Here is a 15,682-nt window from a genome sequence, read left to right on the forward strand (position 1 = left end):
TTTTTTTTGCTGTTACAATCTTATTACCATGTTATTAGTGTTTTTAATACTCTACTTATACTTATACTGTACATGCACAGTTAAACTATGGCACCAGCACTTTTGACTGCTACTTTTCCATCTTTTCAATATTTACGCCACTTTTACCAAAACACACCTTAAAATGATCCAAATACGCTGTTATAAAAGGTCACAGATTGTTAAATGAAGCTCGGGGCACTATTACGCCACATTAGCCACAGGCCTCTGCAGACCATCATCAAGAGGATCATGTCCAATGATTCACAGTGTTAATGAATCAGAATGTTTTTGCCTTGAGCACAGACAGGGCCCCCTCCTGAGCACTTCCTGTAACACACATCGCTCCCTTTGCTCTGCTGGTCTGTTCCTGTTATCTTCATTCATCCAACAGCTACAGATTCTGACACATGACACAGTGATGATCATTTGAAAGGTCAATTAAAAGTCTTAGTTGAATCATAACTTCGCACGTGGTGATAGTAACTCACTTGGTGGAGCTTTTGTTCACTAATCCGACTGCTGGCAGTTTGAATCCCGGTCTTGACATAAACATCACTGGTTGGCGGTGTGAATCCAGCTCCCACAGATGAATTATGTTGTGTCTGAGGGTAAGACACTTAACCCTCCTTTCCCCCAATGTCTGCGCACACTGGTATGTGAATGTGTGTGTGAATGGGTGAGTGATTCTTTGATGTAAATCGCTTTGAGTGCCTTGAAGGTGTATAAAAACTATTACCATCACAGCAGGGGTCTCCAACCTGTAGCTCTACAGCCCCTTACAAGTAGCTTGCTAAAGGATTTCTGAATTATGTACTAAATAACTCAAATTTAATTAATTACCACTGTAAATGTGTTATTTTGAACTTTGTGCACTAATAAATGGAAAATGGTTTTGTGTTTTATAGGCCTCTAACTGTACATCTAAGACTTGCACTCTTATATCAAATACATTTCTTCTTTTGCTCACTGGATGCAAAAGGTTGGAGATCCCTGCATTACAGGAACATTATGCCTGGACAACCATGTCAAGTGATGTGATAGCATTTAATTGTCATGTAAACATTGTGCAGATCCTCAAATCATGTGAACCATTGTGCAACTATCTAGGCAAAGTAATCACATCTCCAGGAGAAAAGCAGTTGGCTGACCCTGCAGCATGCCAGGTTGGTGGTTCAAATCCCCCTCCTGACACTGCTCAGTATTGGTAACTGACCTGTTGTTTGTGATATAGTTCACCTGTAAATGAAATAGGTAGGTAGGGTTATTTAAACATGACTCTGTTTTGAGAGTCACTTTACATTAGCATGACCTGTTCTCCTCTTAGCACACACAACTTGCACCTGTCACCTTTGGTCCTGCCTATGTAACTGCAGTTAGACTCATGACAGTGCACCTGCCGTAATGAGCCCTACTTCCTGCTCCGCTCCTGGGACTGAGGTTTGTGTGGGTCGGCTCTCCGAGGGCCTGGCATAATTGGGTAGTTTAAATAATCCAGTGAGACTAAAGCACTGACTCCCAGGATTCATATGGAAGCTCTCTGGTTCTATTGTGAGGGTGCGCTGGGAGAGGGCAAAATTTCTGTTTTGGATCTTATTCTTTGCCTGTGTCTTCAATCTGGGTTAGAGGCAGCCTGTTATTGGCGAGAACAGATTGTGGAGGTTTCTAACAGTCCACACTCCTCTTAAAAGCAAACTTATATTATGACATTGTCTGATCTATGTTATATATAGATCTAGATCTAAACATTATATCTAATATTGTTTCCTCATCAAGACATATCTGGAGTTGTGTTTTGTTTCATTCACACATGTTTAACACAAAAACCCTGCATATTTAAGGCCAGTTCTTTTCTTTTTCATCATATAGGACCTTTAATTAGTCAGGTAGTGCCTGGAGGTGACTAGAAGTGTGTTGGTGCTCTATAGAATTTACAGAAAAACACAAATAAAATGGCTTTAAGGTGGTTTTACATCACATCACATTAGAGGTGGGGACTTGCAAGTCGTGACATGGACTTGAGTCAGACTTGAGTCAATATTTTTAGGACTTGAGACTTGATTTGATGAAATTGACTAAGACTTGGGACACAACTTGGACTTGAAGGTCAATGACTTGGGATTTGACTCGGACTTGAGCCCTGTGACTTGAGCAGACTTGATGCTTCTCCTAAAAAATAAATGTTTTTAGAAAATACTTTTCCTCTCTACAGATGTGGTGCTGTGATATGGTATCCTCAAATGTACTACAGTAATACATCGTATTATACAGCAATATATAGTAGTACTGTACAGTACAACAGAGGAAACTACACAGACTACATGGCAAAATAACTGTTATTTAGAGAGCATTTTGAGCTTTGGGGATGTAGAAAAACCAGCTTTACTCAAACATGTGTGAATGAAGACCAGACCTGTTTTCGAGTAACAGTCTAACATGGATTAAAGCTCACAAGAGTCAATTTAGCATAATATAAAACCTTTAATTTGAGATGTGCTGTTGCTAAAAAAAGAGGAAACTGTAAAGATGTATGTTCATTGTTTTGAATCAGCTGATGGACCCGAAAGTGACATCACACTTAACAGCTCTATAGATCTATGCATTGCTTCACTTTTTTCACATGGCTTATTATACACAGGTTGGGTTACAGTGGTCCAGTTACACCTCTGTCACCTCCTGTGCCTCCTCTGTACATGCAGTGTTCATTGTATTAGAACTTCTGTTGACAGCCTGAAGTCTGAACCCTGAAATCTGACACTTTTATTCAGTCTTTTTACCAAGCTCACTTTTCCCTCCAATGAACTGGACAGACAAATGTGCCATGGCAGGATAAGATAAAGCTCGTGAATATTTTATAGCATCACTATTATTACTTGATTAACTTGATGCTGCCTCAACAGCCATGACTGTCTTGTATTAGTTTACTTTTGTGATGTTTTTAAGAAGGACATAACATTCTAACAGAGCTTAAAAGTGTATTGTGTAACTTTACTGGTGGTGGGTCCATCAGCTGCACAGTGTGGAAATAAACTCATTAATCATAATAGAGACAAGTTAATGGTCAGATCTATGGAGAAGCAAGCCTCCACTGGTAAGAATTTGTATTTTTTAAAGGTTTTTTGAGCTATAAAGTACATGCAATTGAACAAGGGGGATATTTTTAATGCCCTACTGTGGAATATTCCAGGAAAAAAATATCATCTCTATGTAGACAAGCATTTAACGCACCCTTAACCTTAGAAGTTACATATTGTACCTTTAAAGCTCAGAGGAGTTCATTTTATGTAATATAGGACTTTCAATTAGTATCATTCAGGTAGTGCTAATATAGTGGACAGTATTTCTGTAGTATTTACTGGCAGAGATGTTTAGGAGGAAAAATAACTCGACTGTCTGAGCAATGTTGAAAGTGAATCTGTCGTGTGGTGAATAACAGTGGTAAATAGTTATCTTAGTTTTACATCAGTCAGGAGGCAGTTTTGAGTCTGAACATTACAGGAAGTAGTGCCTAATTCTAAGAAGGTACAGTATACTTCTAATGGGTGTGTCCTTCTTAGACAAAACTCTATTCAAAATGCAGAGACAGTTAAAGAGGAAAATGGACTTACCTCTACACATGTCACATCTGCTGCCCATGCCCAACCAGGAAGTACAATTTAAGCTTCATCAAATATTGTTATTGTTAGTTAAGTTTATTTGCCATTTGTATAAACCACATTAGAAAAAAACATGTGCAAAAAGATCAAAGTGTACCATGAGAAAATAAAAACAACCACATGGATAAACTATAAACAATCATTACAGACAGCATATGACTCTGTGAAATAAACAAACTACAAACTACTGAGTGAAATTAGTTGTCTCATATGCACTATTCATAGACTCTCCTATAAATGAAGCCAATGTGCTGTTGTTCTTCTCCACTTTCCCCAAACCAGATATGGGATTGATCTGTCCGGTGAAAAATCTGATAAAACGGGCATTGCAATAATATTCAAAGTGACTCTACTCAGCAGCGCCACCAAGAAGTTGACCCCTATGGGAGTGGGGAAAAGCAAAGATTAGTGTAGTGTTTGTAAAACGCATCTAGTCCTTGTTTTTTGGTTTAAACGAGCTCCGATTTGGCGTGTCACATTAGAAACACAGGTTCACAAAGATGATCTGTTTTTTGGGGGGAGTATTCCGTATGGTCTGTTCGTAGCACACCAGCAAAAAACACCTTCATTTCCTGCTTCTTAGATGACTTTTCACAGCCACAGGCACTGGTCTAGAGAACTCAAATTGAAATCACAATTGCGTGGGTCTAAATCTAACAGATTACGAATAATACAAATGAACACCATATTGCCCCCTACCACAGACATGAAGTCAACATGTACATCTGTACCAAATTTGGGGACTAAATTCTATGCATGACTACCAAAAAAAATAAAGAAATAAAGAAAAAATGAAAATTATGGACATACAGCATTTTTCACATTGTCCACCAAGGCCAAATAAAAAACAAAAAACTTTAAAGTTGCACTGTTAAATTCTTTTGATAGAGGATCTGTGGGCCTGAAACAAACAACAACCAAGGCGGTCACATGGGAAGGGTGTGCATAACATGGCGAGGGTCATCATTGTGCTGTTAATTTAATTTTGTATTTATTTTTTTTTTTTTACAAATATGTTTATTATTTTTTTATATAACAAAAACAAAACATGTATAAAGGCAAAAAACAACATCAACAACAATAAAAGAAAACAAAAAACAAAGCTGCCCTGCAATATAAAATCATTTCCAGGTCAATGTAATTTTATTTGAAAGAAAAAAAGGATCACAGCATAAGAAGTTTCTTACTCCTCAAGAAAATTAAAAGAAAGACTGTCACCTCAACTTAGTACTATGCAGCGTGTACAGTGTGGCCGTGTGTCAGAGGCAGCTGGTACCTGAACCTAAGAGTGCTGCGTCTGAGCCACCTGCGAGAGCTCACATCGGCACAACATTTTCCATTACTCATGTGATAATGATGGCAGGAAGAGCAGATCCTGCATAACCTTAACAGAAGAAATTGCCCTTTCATATAAAAAGTAAAACAAGTCAGAGTGTGGTCATTTAAAAAAAGAAATAAACAATAAACTTGACTTCACTAGAAGTTTTAGAAGAAGTTACTGGACTCTACATTCCTCTGATAATGTTCAAATTCAGGTTCAAAGTGTTTTGTTTAGGTGTGCACTCTACTTCAATTGTAAGATAAATTTGATAAAGATTCTTGACATTTTTATTGGTTTGTATTGTGATTTGAAAGTCTTTCTTAATCTGTAAAGCACTCTGAATTAAAATTAGGCTCTACAAATACACTTTCCCTGACTTAAACTACATACAGACTGTAGGAACAGCTCTACCCACCTGACCTAAAAACTCCACAAAGTGCTGTGTGAGGGCTTTTCAAAGAGACCAGGATATCAAGTACCAGTGCACATCATTTTCCTGGAGAATTTGCCTGTGACCTTTGACCCTGTTCAAAAGAGCCGTGTGGCCTATTACCTAAAACTCATTTGCCTCCGCAGCCCATCCCATCTGCCCATCATTTGTATGGCAAATGAGTATAGCATTATTGCCTCCAGACTGACCAAGGCTTACCTCAGCTCAAAATGACATCAGCACTTGAAAAAAAACATTAGCTCATCTTGTACACAATATTGTCCCATAACTTCTCTCTGTTAGCTGTTGAATCACTGGAGAAGTCACTTGCGCACTAGGAATCTGATCATTATCTGCTTTCTGGAGTTATCAGATGGTTGAAATGGCATGCAAACAGTTATATCTGGTGTTAGTAATCTGATTTCGTTCAGTTTAGATTTGATTAGGTTTGTACTTACAAGTAAAAAACACTGCAAACAGATAGAAAACATATAAGACCATCTCCTCTAAAAACATGTTTCTAGCATAATAGACATGAATAGGCAAGTTGACGTACAAATCATGTGCATAAATCAATGTTTGTTTTAATTTTAAAAGAATCCAGTGTGGAAATAGTTCACACCTGTGCAGGTTTGGACAAAGGAAAATATGTTTTTAAAAAGGGGGGATGAAAAAGTCTTCCAAATACAAATTATTCTTAAATCACATGATGATTAAAGGGCTTATACCTGATTGTTTCTATGTATTTGAGGAAAACTGATCTTGCCCCCAGTACAGATATATTGTTTGTTGTACTTTAATCAAGAAACAAATCTGTCAAGTAATCTGTCAAGCCAATAAATTAGTCACACAGTGGTGATGGACCCCATATTATACAAGCTCGCCCAGCTTCTTTGAATGATGTCCATGTTTTTTTTCACAGGTTTAACATATCGGCATACGTAATAACACATGCCTGTACATATTTACATGGAGTTAATATGATTAACTGAGATTCAGGAGCAAGACCACACCTCAACCTCCTCTCCAGCCAACGGCTTATCTCAACCACGCCTTCAAATACCCAAGAAGCCTTATTTGCACAACCAATCCCAACAACACCGTCTGTGTCAGCTCTATCAACCCCCTCAATGTCTCTCGTCCATCCTTCAGCCTAAACACATCATCTACAAGGAGGTGGGGTTCTGAATCAGCTGGGTGATCACTTTGGATTGGAGATGGAGCCCCCACCTCCCCTCAGCCACCACATCTATCCACCATCAATAAATATAAATATTGCCTTCCATTGTTGTGGCATGGTCCTTGCTAGTGAAGTATACATATAAGTGTATGTCTATTTTGAGATTATAATTTAAAATTGTGGGAAAAAATGAATTGAAATTGATTTGATTGAATTGCAAAAGCAGCTCTTGACGTCAAAATGCTGTCTGCTTTCTAATTATAAAGTGTTTCATTGTCCAATAATAAGATAATTGGTACATGCACTGTAACAAAAACACTCCAATCTAGTCTCTGAAATTTGTAAATAAATATAATATAAACTCATTTTGGTGAAAAATTCAAATTTACTGTTCTGTTTTTTAAGTGCTCATATTACACTGTTTCCTCATATTATAAACTCTATTCCACCCTGTGAAGAAATGTAGGAAGGAAGAGCTCCATTGGGTTTTTAAACTCCATTCACCTTCACTAGAATCATTTGGATAATTCTGGTAGACATGGCCTTATATCTGTCTGCTGGGAGGAGCTAACTACACTAACACTACTCTGAAACTAACACACCTACTTGTTTACAGTTTCTTTCTTTTTTTTAGCTAGGTCTATTGAACTCCACTAAGTGGGGAGTCATATTTGAATAATCATTCAGGCCCCTGATGGGTGTTTTGAAACCTCTGGACCTGACCCGGCTATTCCTATTGTTTTCTTTGTTTTGATTTAGGTCTGAAAACTTTTGTCCAGTTGACAAATTAAATTTCTCTTTTGCCATGTATTTTACCTGGAAGACTGGGGGATTTCACATGAATCTCACCAAAATTAAAATGAAAACTACAACTACATGACATCACAAGGTGGAACAGAGCATTTTGAGCTTTGGAGATGTAGACAGACTAATAAAGCTCACAAGAGTCATTTTTGCGTAACATATGACCTTTAAAAATCAGATAAACCGCCTTTTGTGTGACACATGTCACCAGATCTTTTTGATAATCAGACTTATTTTGTGCAAAATAAGATCTAATTATTGGTTTATCTGATATTCTGTCTTTTTACTGACTGTCTAAGTGTTCCCAGTGACAGTCTCTTTTTACTTTCTGTGTCATGATGTACTGAGCTTGTATAGAAGTGCTGGGTGCTATGTGCATGTAGGGCACGATCACGGCTGCCTCTGTGAAGCTCAGTACTGCAATAGAAAGAGCTCCAGAACCAGGCCACAACTTTATTTAAAGACTGTAACGTGGGCCTCAGCTCTCCTCTGGGACAATCACACAGACCCCCTAACTTTCAACATCTCAGTCTTTCTGGTCAGAGCCTTCACTGAGTTGTAACTGACTGGAAAAACAATGCAGATAAAATTAGAATGGGCATGTGCTTTAAATTTACAGGTCTTATATTAAGCTACCTTGACTCTTTGAGCTTTTAGTCATGTTTTCATGTTATTACCTCATCAAAATCAGACCCGGATTTGTGTTTTGTTTCACTCACACATGTTTGAGTAACCTTTTATTATTAGTCTGTGTACATTTCCAAAGCTCAAAATGCACGAAGCGGTAGTTTTCAAGTTAACATCTACCTTTGACCTTTTGTTCACTAAATTCCAAGGTTGAAAATATCCAAATGATTCTAGCGAAGATCTATGAAGCAGCCTAAATATGCAAGGTTTGTGTCTTAAACATGTGTGAATGAAACAAAACACCACTCCAGGTATGTTTGTGATGGAAGCAACACTATAACATAGATCAGAAAATACCATAATATGATCTTTAAAGAGAACATATAATGTAAAATCAAGTTTTATGAGCTTTGAATCATGTTATACTGATCTTAAATCGTGACATAAGCTTACTTCACTGGGTTGGCTTCTTACAGTTATATTTCCATTGATTCATGCATATTTGAGTAATCCTGTATTGTCCTACATTTGAAGCTTGACTGTTCCCTATCTCCACCCACTGTGTTTACTTGTGATTGTTAATTCATCTGACTCTGGTTCATACTAATAAGTCTTAGTATGGCCTAATAGCTTTTTTCAACAATAAAAATGTAAATGAAAATCTGCTGCTTGCAATGATAAAAAGCCAGTCTGGAGTTAATGTCCATCCAGTCCTTGTATTTGCAGAGGTTGGTGGTGCTAGGCTAGCGCATGTCAATGGCCATAGTTAGCCTGCCACTAAAAACAGTCTTAGTCACTCCACAAAACACCTGAAGCAAATCTATTATTATGCCAGACTGTCAATGTAAATGTCTGTGTTGATAGTATAATGTTTGAAATAAAACTAAACTCGCATCGCACGAATCGTCGCATGTTGAGGGACTATTTTCTCATATATCAGTCCGCTGCTGCCAAACTTTCTATCAGGAAGTACGACTTGCTGCTGCTGCTCAGACATAAATCCGATATTTCTATTCCATTGACACAGACATTTACATCGACTGTCTGCCGTTATAATCGTTCTGTTTCGGGTGTTTCGAGTGGCTAAGACTGTTTTTAGTGGCAGGCTAACTATGGCCATTGACCTGCACTAGCCTAGCACCAGTGACCTCTACAAATACAAGGACTGGATGGAATATTTTTTAAAAAGTGTATCCACACGTCTCCAACACTCTGACTAACTAGGAAATGAAGTCCTATGTCCAAAATTCCAGACTGTCCCTTTAAAAGTGCACAGTGCAGCACTTCTTGTATTACCACATGACATCACAAGGTGGAACAAAGAGTTTTCTGTTGGAGAAATTAACACAGCCTAAATATTATCAGAAATATTTTAGTCCTGTGCACACTATAACTACAGAAACTCTGAAACAAAACTCTTCTCTAAACTTAAACAGAGATAAATAGTTGTCTAGAGTCAGGGGTGATTCAGTTGCTGTGTAGGTAGATAGACTTTTTACATTTCGAGGACTGTAATGGGGAGAATTTATCACGGTTAGAAACACTTGGAGGTGTGAACAGAGCTACTTTTCCAACTTCCACTTCACCGCCTTGTCCTTGATACACTGAGAGCTGTGCTTTGCTGTATGCTTGCATCTAAATAGTTTGTGTTAACATCTTTTTTGTTTACATTTCAATTTGTTTTTTACACATTGTCATATTGCTAATTATAAATTGAAAACTGTGTGCTACTGACAGTCTAGTATTGTACCTTAGCTTTTTGCCAGTGTTTAAAGGTGCATTGTGTAACTTTTTCTAGTGAAAGGACCTTCAAATGCTTTTCTAAATTGAGTTTCTGGGTATTTTTGAGCTATAAAACCACCTGTAATTTAAAGCATTTCCAGGAAGGCCAATGACATATCCTTAGAAACAACCAGGTGACAGACCCTCCACCAGAAAAGTTACACAATGCATCTTTAAAGAGCCTTGTTTTTGTGTAATTGTGCTTGGGTTATAGAGTACAAACCAATGGCCGTATCAAACAGTAGGAGGTCTATGGAGCACAGTGCAGGTGCATGTTCTGTCAGCTGGGCTCTTGTTAAACTGGGTTCACATCTCAGATCTCACTGACAGGATACAGCCTCATCATTCCAGCATCTTAAATGGAGCCATCCTGGAATCTGCTGATACCTACAATCTGTTCAGGAGGATTTTTTATTTATTTTTTTCACATCAAAATGTTCATGCAGTTTATAATAGATAATAGCAAACAGAGACTCCTTAGTGGAAGTACCCTCACTGAAACACACAGTTTTTAAAGTTGTCTTCTGGTTGTAAGAAGAAAGTACAATGAATGAGTATGTGTTGGCAGTGCCTTAACCTGTCCTGCATATATATATATATATATATATATATATATATATATATATATATATATATATATATATATATATTATATATATATATATATATATATATATATATATATATATTTTTTTTTTTCAATATATGGACCTCCCTGCGCTGCAGAGGCCGCACTAGCACTGATTCATGATTGGCTCCAGGTCCTCCAGGTTTAGTGACCATTCAAATCTGACAGAGTCCTTTTAAGGTTGAAGCAACTGGATTTCAGTACTGAAACTGACCACCCAAATGAGAGACTCATTCTGTTTGGCTAATCTGCTTTAGAACCAAAACAAAAATTATAACATAATTGTAATGTGTGTGTGTGTAGCCATACAGCTCCTATGTAAACAATCATGATAACTCCACACAGACAGAACCTGAGCAAAGTGCGAATTAAACACCTCTCATCTTCGTTATGACAGTCCTGAAAATTGTTGTGGTTAATTGTCTGCCGATACTTATCAAAGCATTACAAGACAGTTTAATAAGGCAGTTTTCTTGATGAGATTTCCTGTGTTCCACAGAGCAAAATTTTGAGAAAATAAATATATATGCAGGACCAGACATGTGTGACCAGCTACCCATCACCACAGACCATAAATCATATTTAATTAAGTTTAGGCTGCAGGCTGCAAAATACTTCTGTTCTATCGATGAGTAAAACACGGTATTTACTGCACAACGCAGAACTGCTGCTCTGTTGGGTTTGATTCAGTGTGAAATGATTCTACCAAAATGTTCATTAAGTTAATGTCCTTATTATTAATTTGGACAGAACAACAACAACAACAAGTGTTATAAAAACTCACATAGTTCATATTTGACCTGGCTTTTCTGAGATCGTTTCAAGTCCAAATCTTTGAGAATGGGGAATCTCTGAAATGCAGATGAGCTGGTTTCTATTGCAGTTGAAAATTATGTGACATAACATGACATGAAGCTCACAAGAGTTAATTTTGTGTAGTATAGGACCTTTAAAATTGTTGCTTCAAAATAAAAGATTTAAAGAAAAATTACATTTGTGCTGCATGCTTAAAGAAATTAACTTAAAGCAGCACTGCATAACTTTTTGAAGATGCCAAGCTGTCTCTATGATTCCTCTGAGAATCAGAATGTTCTTCATGATGGAGACAGTTCATGCCATACTGTAGTATTTTACAGCCAAAGGAAAAACATTGCCATGGAAACTTTTATTGTAGTCTATTTTTGGCATAAAAGTTTAACCAAAAATAGACTACAATAATGAGTGTAGTGTTTACAACTGTTACTATAGAAATGCATGACACCAACTACAATACTCATAATAATGTTCATGCCACACTAATATTAGCATTATTAAAAAAACATTACCCATTGAGTAAAAAACTCTTATGAACGATACATAATTTAAAGCATCATTATTTCAGTTTTCCTGCTGTGCCTCATAACTGGTCACGGTGCATTGCTCTGTATTTTCCAGCCTGGAGCTATTTTAATCATGGCTGGTGAGTTTGACGGTCTTGGCTCCTCCCCCTCTGCTCAGGCTCCTCCCTCTCCTGTTTTTCTTTCCCTTTAGTGAAAACCTCCCTGGTCATGACTGACAGCACGCAGCCCCACAGCCCATCCACTCATGGCCATGTAAAGGACTTTAGCTTCGCCCTGTTTGATGGATGGAGAGAGGAGTTTTTCCACTTCTGTGTTTTAAATGGAAACATCTCATCTTACGATTAAAAATACAATTTATGTGGCAACCGTACATGTGCCGGCCAGTGTTTTTGAGGCTCTAACCCTAACCAAACATTTATGGAAGTCACTGAAGCTATCACACTAAACATTAGATATTTATTTTATTATAAACATAAATGGCTTGTTTAAATCTATTCTGTGGCTCAAAAGTAAAATTTTAATTTAAAGGTCCTATATTATGCAAAAATGATTTTACCTCCTCTAAAGCATTGTTTCTCAAAGACTGGGTCATGACCTTTAGGTGGGTTGCAAGAGATTTATTTATTTTTATTTTTTGGGGGGTTGCCTTGTCACAATCTGCATGTAGGTCTGCAATATAGAGTTCTGTCTACACGCCTGGTCTGCTGTTGCTCTCTCCTCCTGCACCCCGGACTGGAACAAGCTACAAAAACACATACAGGCCCACCTATCTATGTTGAAATGTTAAGACATATTTTGTATCATTTCTAATCTTTTTGTTATTATTTTATTTAGTTCCACTATTGCTGGTTCTATTGAATGTTGAAAAGAAAAAGAAATACATTTAATGTCCAAATAGGCGACTTATGAATTGTTTTATTGCTGGTTCAATTACTGTTTTTCATTGTTTAAAACCTGAGTAATACTAATTGTTCGGAGAGACACGATCACTTAGTCAACAATAAAATATACTCATTAATGTTCAATAATGGTCAAATCCACCTTTATTTTGTGATTTCTGAATAATGTCTATTGATTTGGGTTGCCAACATTTGTGACTTTTAAAATATGGGCCTCTATGGGAAATACTGCTCAAAAACATACTCTGAGTTATGTTTTGTTTCATTCACACATGTTTGAGTAACACTTTATTATTAGTCTTTCTAGATCTTCAAATTTCTCTGTCCCATGCTGTGATGTCATGTAGTTTTCAAGTTAACAGCAACTTTTTAGTTTTTACATTTTGTTCAGTAGAGATTGAAAATTCCACGTCTGAAATTATCCAAATGTTCTAGTGAAGATGTATGGAGTTAAAAAAAAAAAAAACACACACACACAATGGTGCACTTCCTGCATTACCACATGACATCACAAGTTGGAAGACAAGGTGGTTTCTGTCTGAGAGAATAACTCTAAACTAAATAGACAGGGTGTGTGTGTTAAACGTGTGTGAATGAAACAAATCACATGTTGTGGGATGTTTGTGATGAGGAAACAACATTATAATATAGATCAGAAATTAGCTTATAATGGGCCCTTTCAACATTTGTTTGTTTTATGGGTGAATGAGCATGTATTCATTACAGTTATATAATTTATTATGCTGTTGTTTAATGCCATGGAGTCCTAGTCAGGATATATTACAGACTTGTGTTGTTGTTGAATTTTTAGTAGCCATGTTGCTGCTGAAAGATCTCTTCATCACGTTGTAAAGACGCTGAGTTACTGTCACACAAATGAGATTAGAGCCCAGGACATGAAATATGGCTGCTGTGATGTGTGTCGAGACTGGTGCTGCTCCGGAGGTCTACAGGCAGCTCTGAGAGGAAGTGGGCCTCTCTCTTTGAATCAAGCTACACATTTGTACTAAAGGGGAAGTGTTGTTGAACTTCAAACTGTCAGAGTATCATGAACTTGTACTTATGGAAGTAGTTATATTTAGGCTACTTGGGTAACTTTTTGAAAAATGTGTCATCTGCAAGAAACCATACTTTTTACACTTTAACAGTGTAACAGTATTCTCACTTGAGTAAAAGTTTTAGTTACTCTTCCCACTGTGAGTAAGTCTACAAGTGATGAAAGCTTCATCTTGACAATATTACATTATTCTTGCACTGCTCTTTCAGATATGATTTAGTTTTTGTCATTTTTGTGGTCTATCCTTTGAAAATACATTTTGAGCACTATTTAACATTTTACTCTTAATGTTACATGACTGAAAATGATCAAATGTTACGTCCAGACAGTTACTTTTACAGCAGAGTTGTTTCTCCAAATATTTCTCATTTTTGAAGAAACATAACTCTTATTGAGTGTTATTTTGACTACTCTACCCACCTCAGCATGCAGCTGTTAAAGTACTCATGCATAAGTAAAAACTGACAATACAAGAATAACAACTTAAAGTTATTTTTAATGATCAGTTACCATGGTGACACAATGTGTACATAAGCAAACACTGCCAAAAAAGTTTTAAAATAGTCTGAAACTCAAGAAAAAACATACAAAATTGGTTTAAACAACAGATTTTCAGAAGCCTATAAGCAATCGAGTGTTCATCACGGTCAACAAAAAAATGAGAGCGACTAACTGGAAAAAAAAAAAAAAAAAATGCTGGCTAATGCTGTTTGTGACTGTAAATTTATGTGTGAGAGACTTGTTGAACAGCACTAATCTTGCTGTACTCCACTTGTTTTAATTCCAGCTAAGTCAGCTCTTTCTGGTTAGACTGTGTTAAAATAAAGATCAATTTACTCTAACTTGAGTAATAGAGCTTCTAACAGAATAGTACTTTTTGTTAGCTTCACATCCCCAGGGAATATTGATGATCAGCTGCAAAGTATCAAAAGATTTAAAAAAGTACTATTATTGTCCAGAAAGCTGTATGTTGCTGTATATGTCATTCATGTAATACCCAGGCCTCATAGTGTGGCATTACTCTGGTTTTTACCCACAGACGATGAGGCACAGACAGAGACAGCCATCTGGCCCTCATTAAAACTGATTAAACCGTCAGCGCACACTCAGAGCAGGTCATCCCTGGACATGTGCACGCTCCTCAGGGACGCCACAGCAAGGAGGACTCCCAGCCTCAAGTATGGACACTAGTAAGACCTGCTTCCATGTAAGGACCGATGTAAGGAGAGCATTCTACTGCCCCATGTCTACTGGCCCGCAGCAGCTCTTAGGTAAGGCTCTTTGGTAACACTTCATAATAACTAAAATTAGCCTTATAAAGCATGAACAAAGATAATAATAATGAACATAATGAACAAATAGTTTAAGAATGATTCAGACTTAGTAACATCCTAACCCTCACACGTAACTCTTTAGTTTAATTGTAAGAGTGAACCATTCTTTATAAACATTTTTTTTTCCTTATGAATTAAGTCTTTGTTCATGCTTAAAGATGCATTATTTAAGTCTGGGGCTCCGTCACCTGCTTGTTTCTATGGATATGTTATTGCTTTCCCTAGAATGTTCCACAGTATGACAAATTAAACAGCTCCACCTGATATATATTACATTACTGGTGGTATTATAGCTCAAATATGCAGACATTCTTACTGTGAGCGGGGTCGCCTCTTCACAGATCTGACCATAACTTGGTCTGGTTTGGTCTCCATGATGATAAAAAGGTTTAATTCCATGCTGTGAAACATTCCCAACAAAGAAATAACGCCTCCATGGAACACACAAACACAAAAAAAGAAAAAAAAAGAAAAGTTTCACCAATGCACCTTTAACTAGGGTTAATTAAAGAGTGGTTATTATAAAGTGGTACTGTTTTTTATGGCTATGTGAGTAACATGTTTGAGTGGTCAGTGGTTGGGCTATTCTAGGAGTCTACCCAGAAA

This window comes from Boleophthalmus pectinirostris, unplaced genomic scaffold, assembly GCF_026225935.1.
Source record: "Boleophthalmus pectinirostris isolate CB_2022bp ecotype Guang Dong unplaced genomic scaffold, ASM2622593v1 HiC_scaffold_12, whole genome shotgun sequence".
Taxonomy (NCBI): Eukaryota; Metazoa; Chordata; class Actinopteri; order Gobiiformes; family Gobiidae; genus Boleophthalmus; species Boleophthalmus pectinirostris.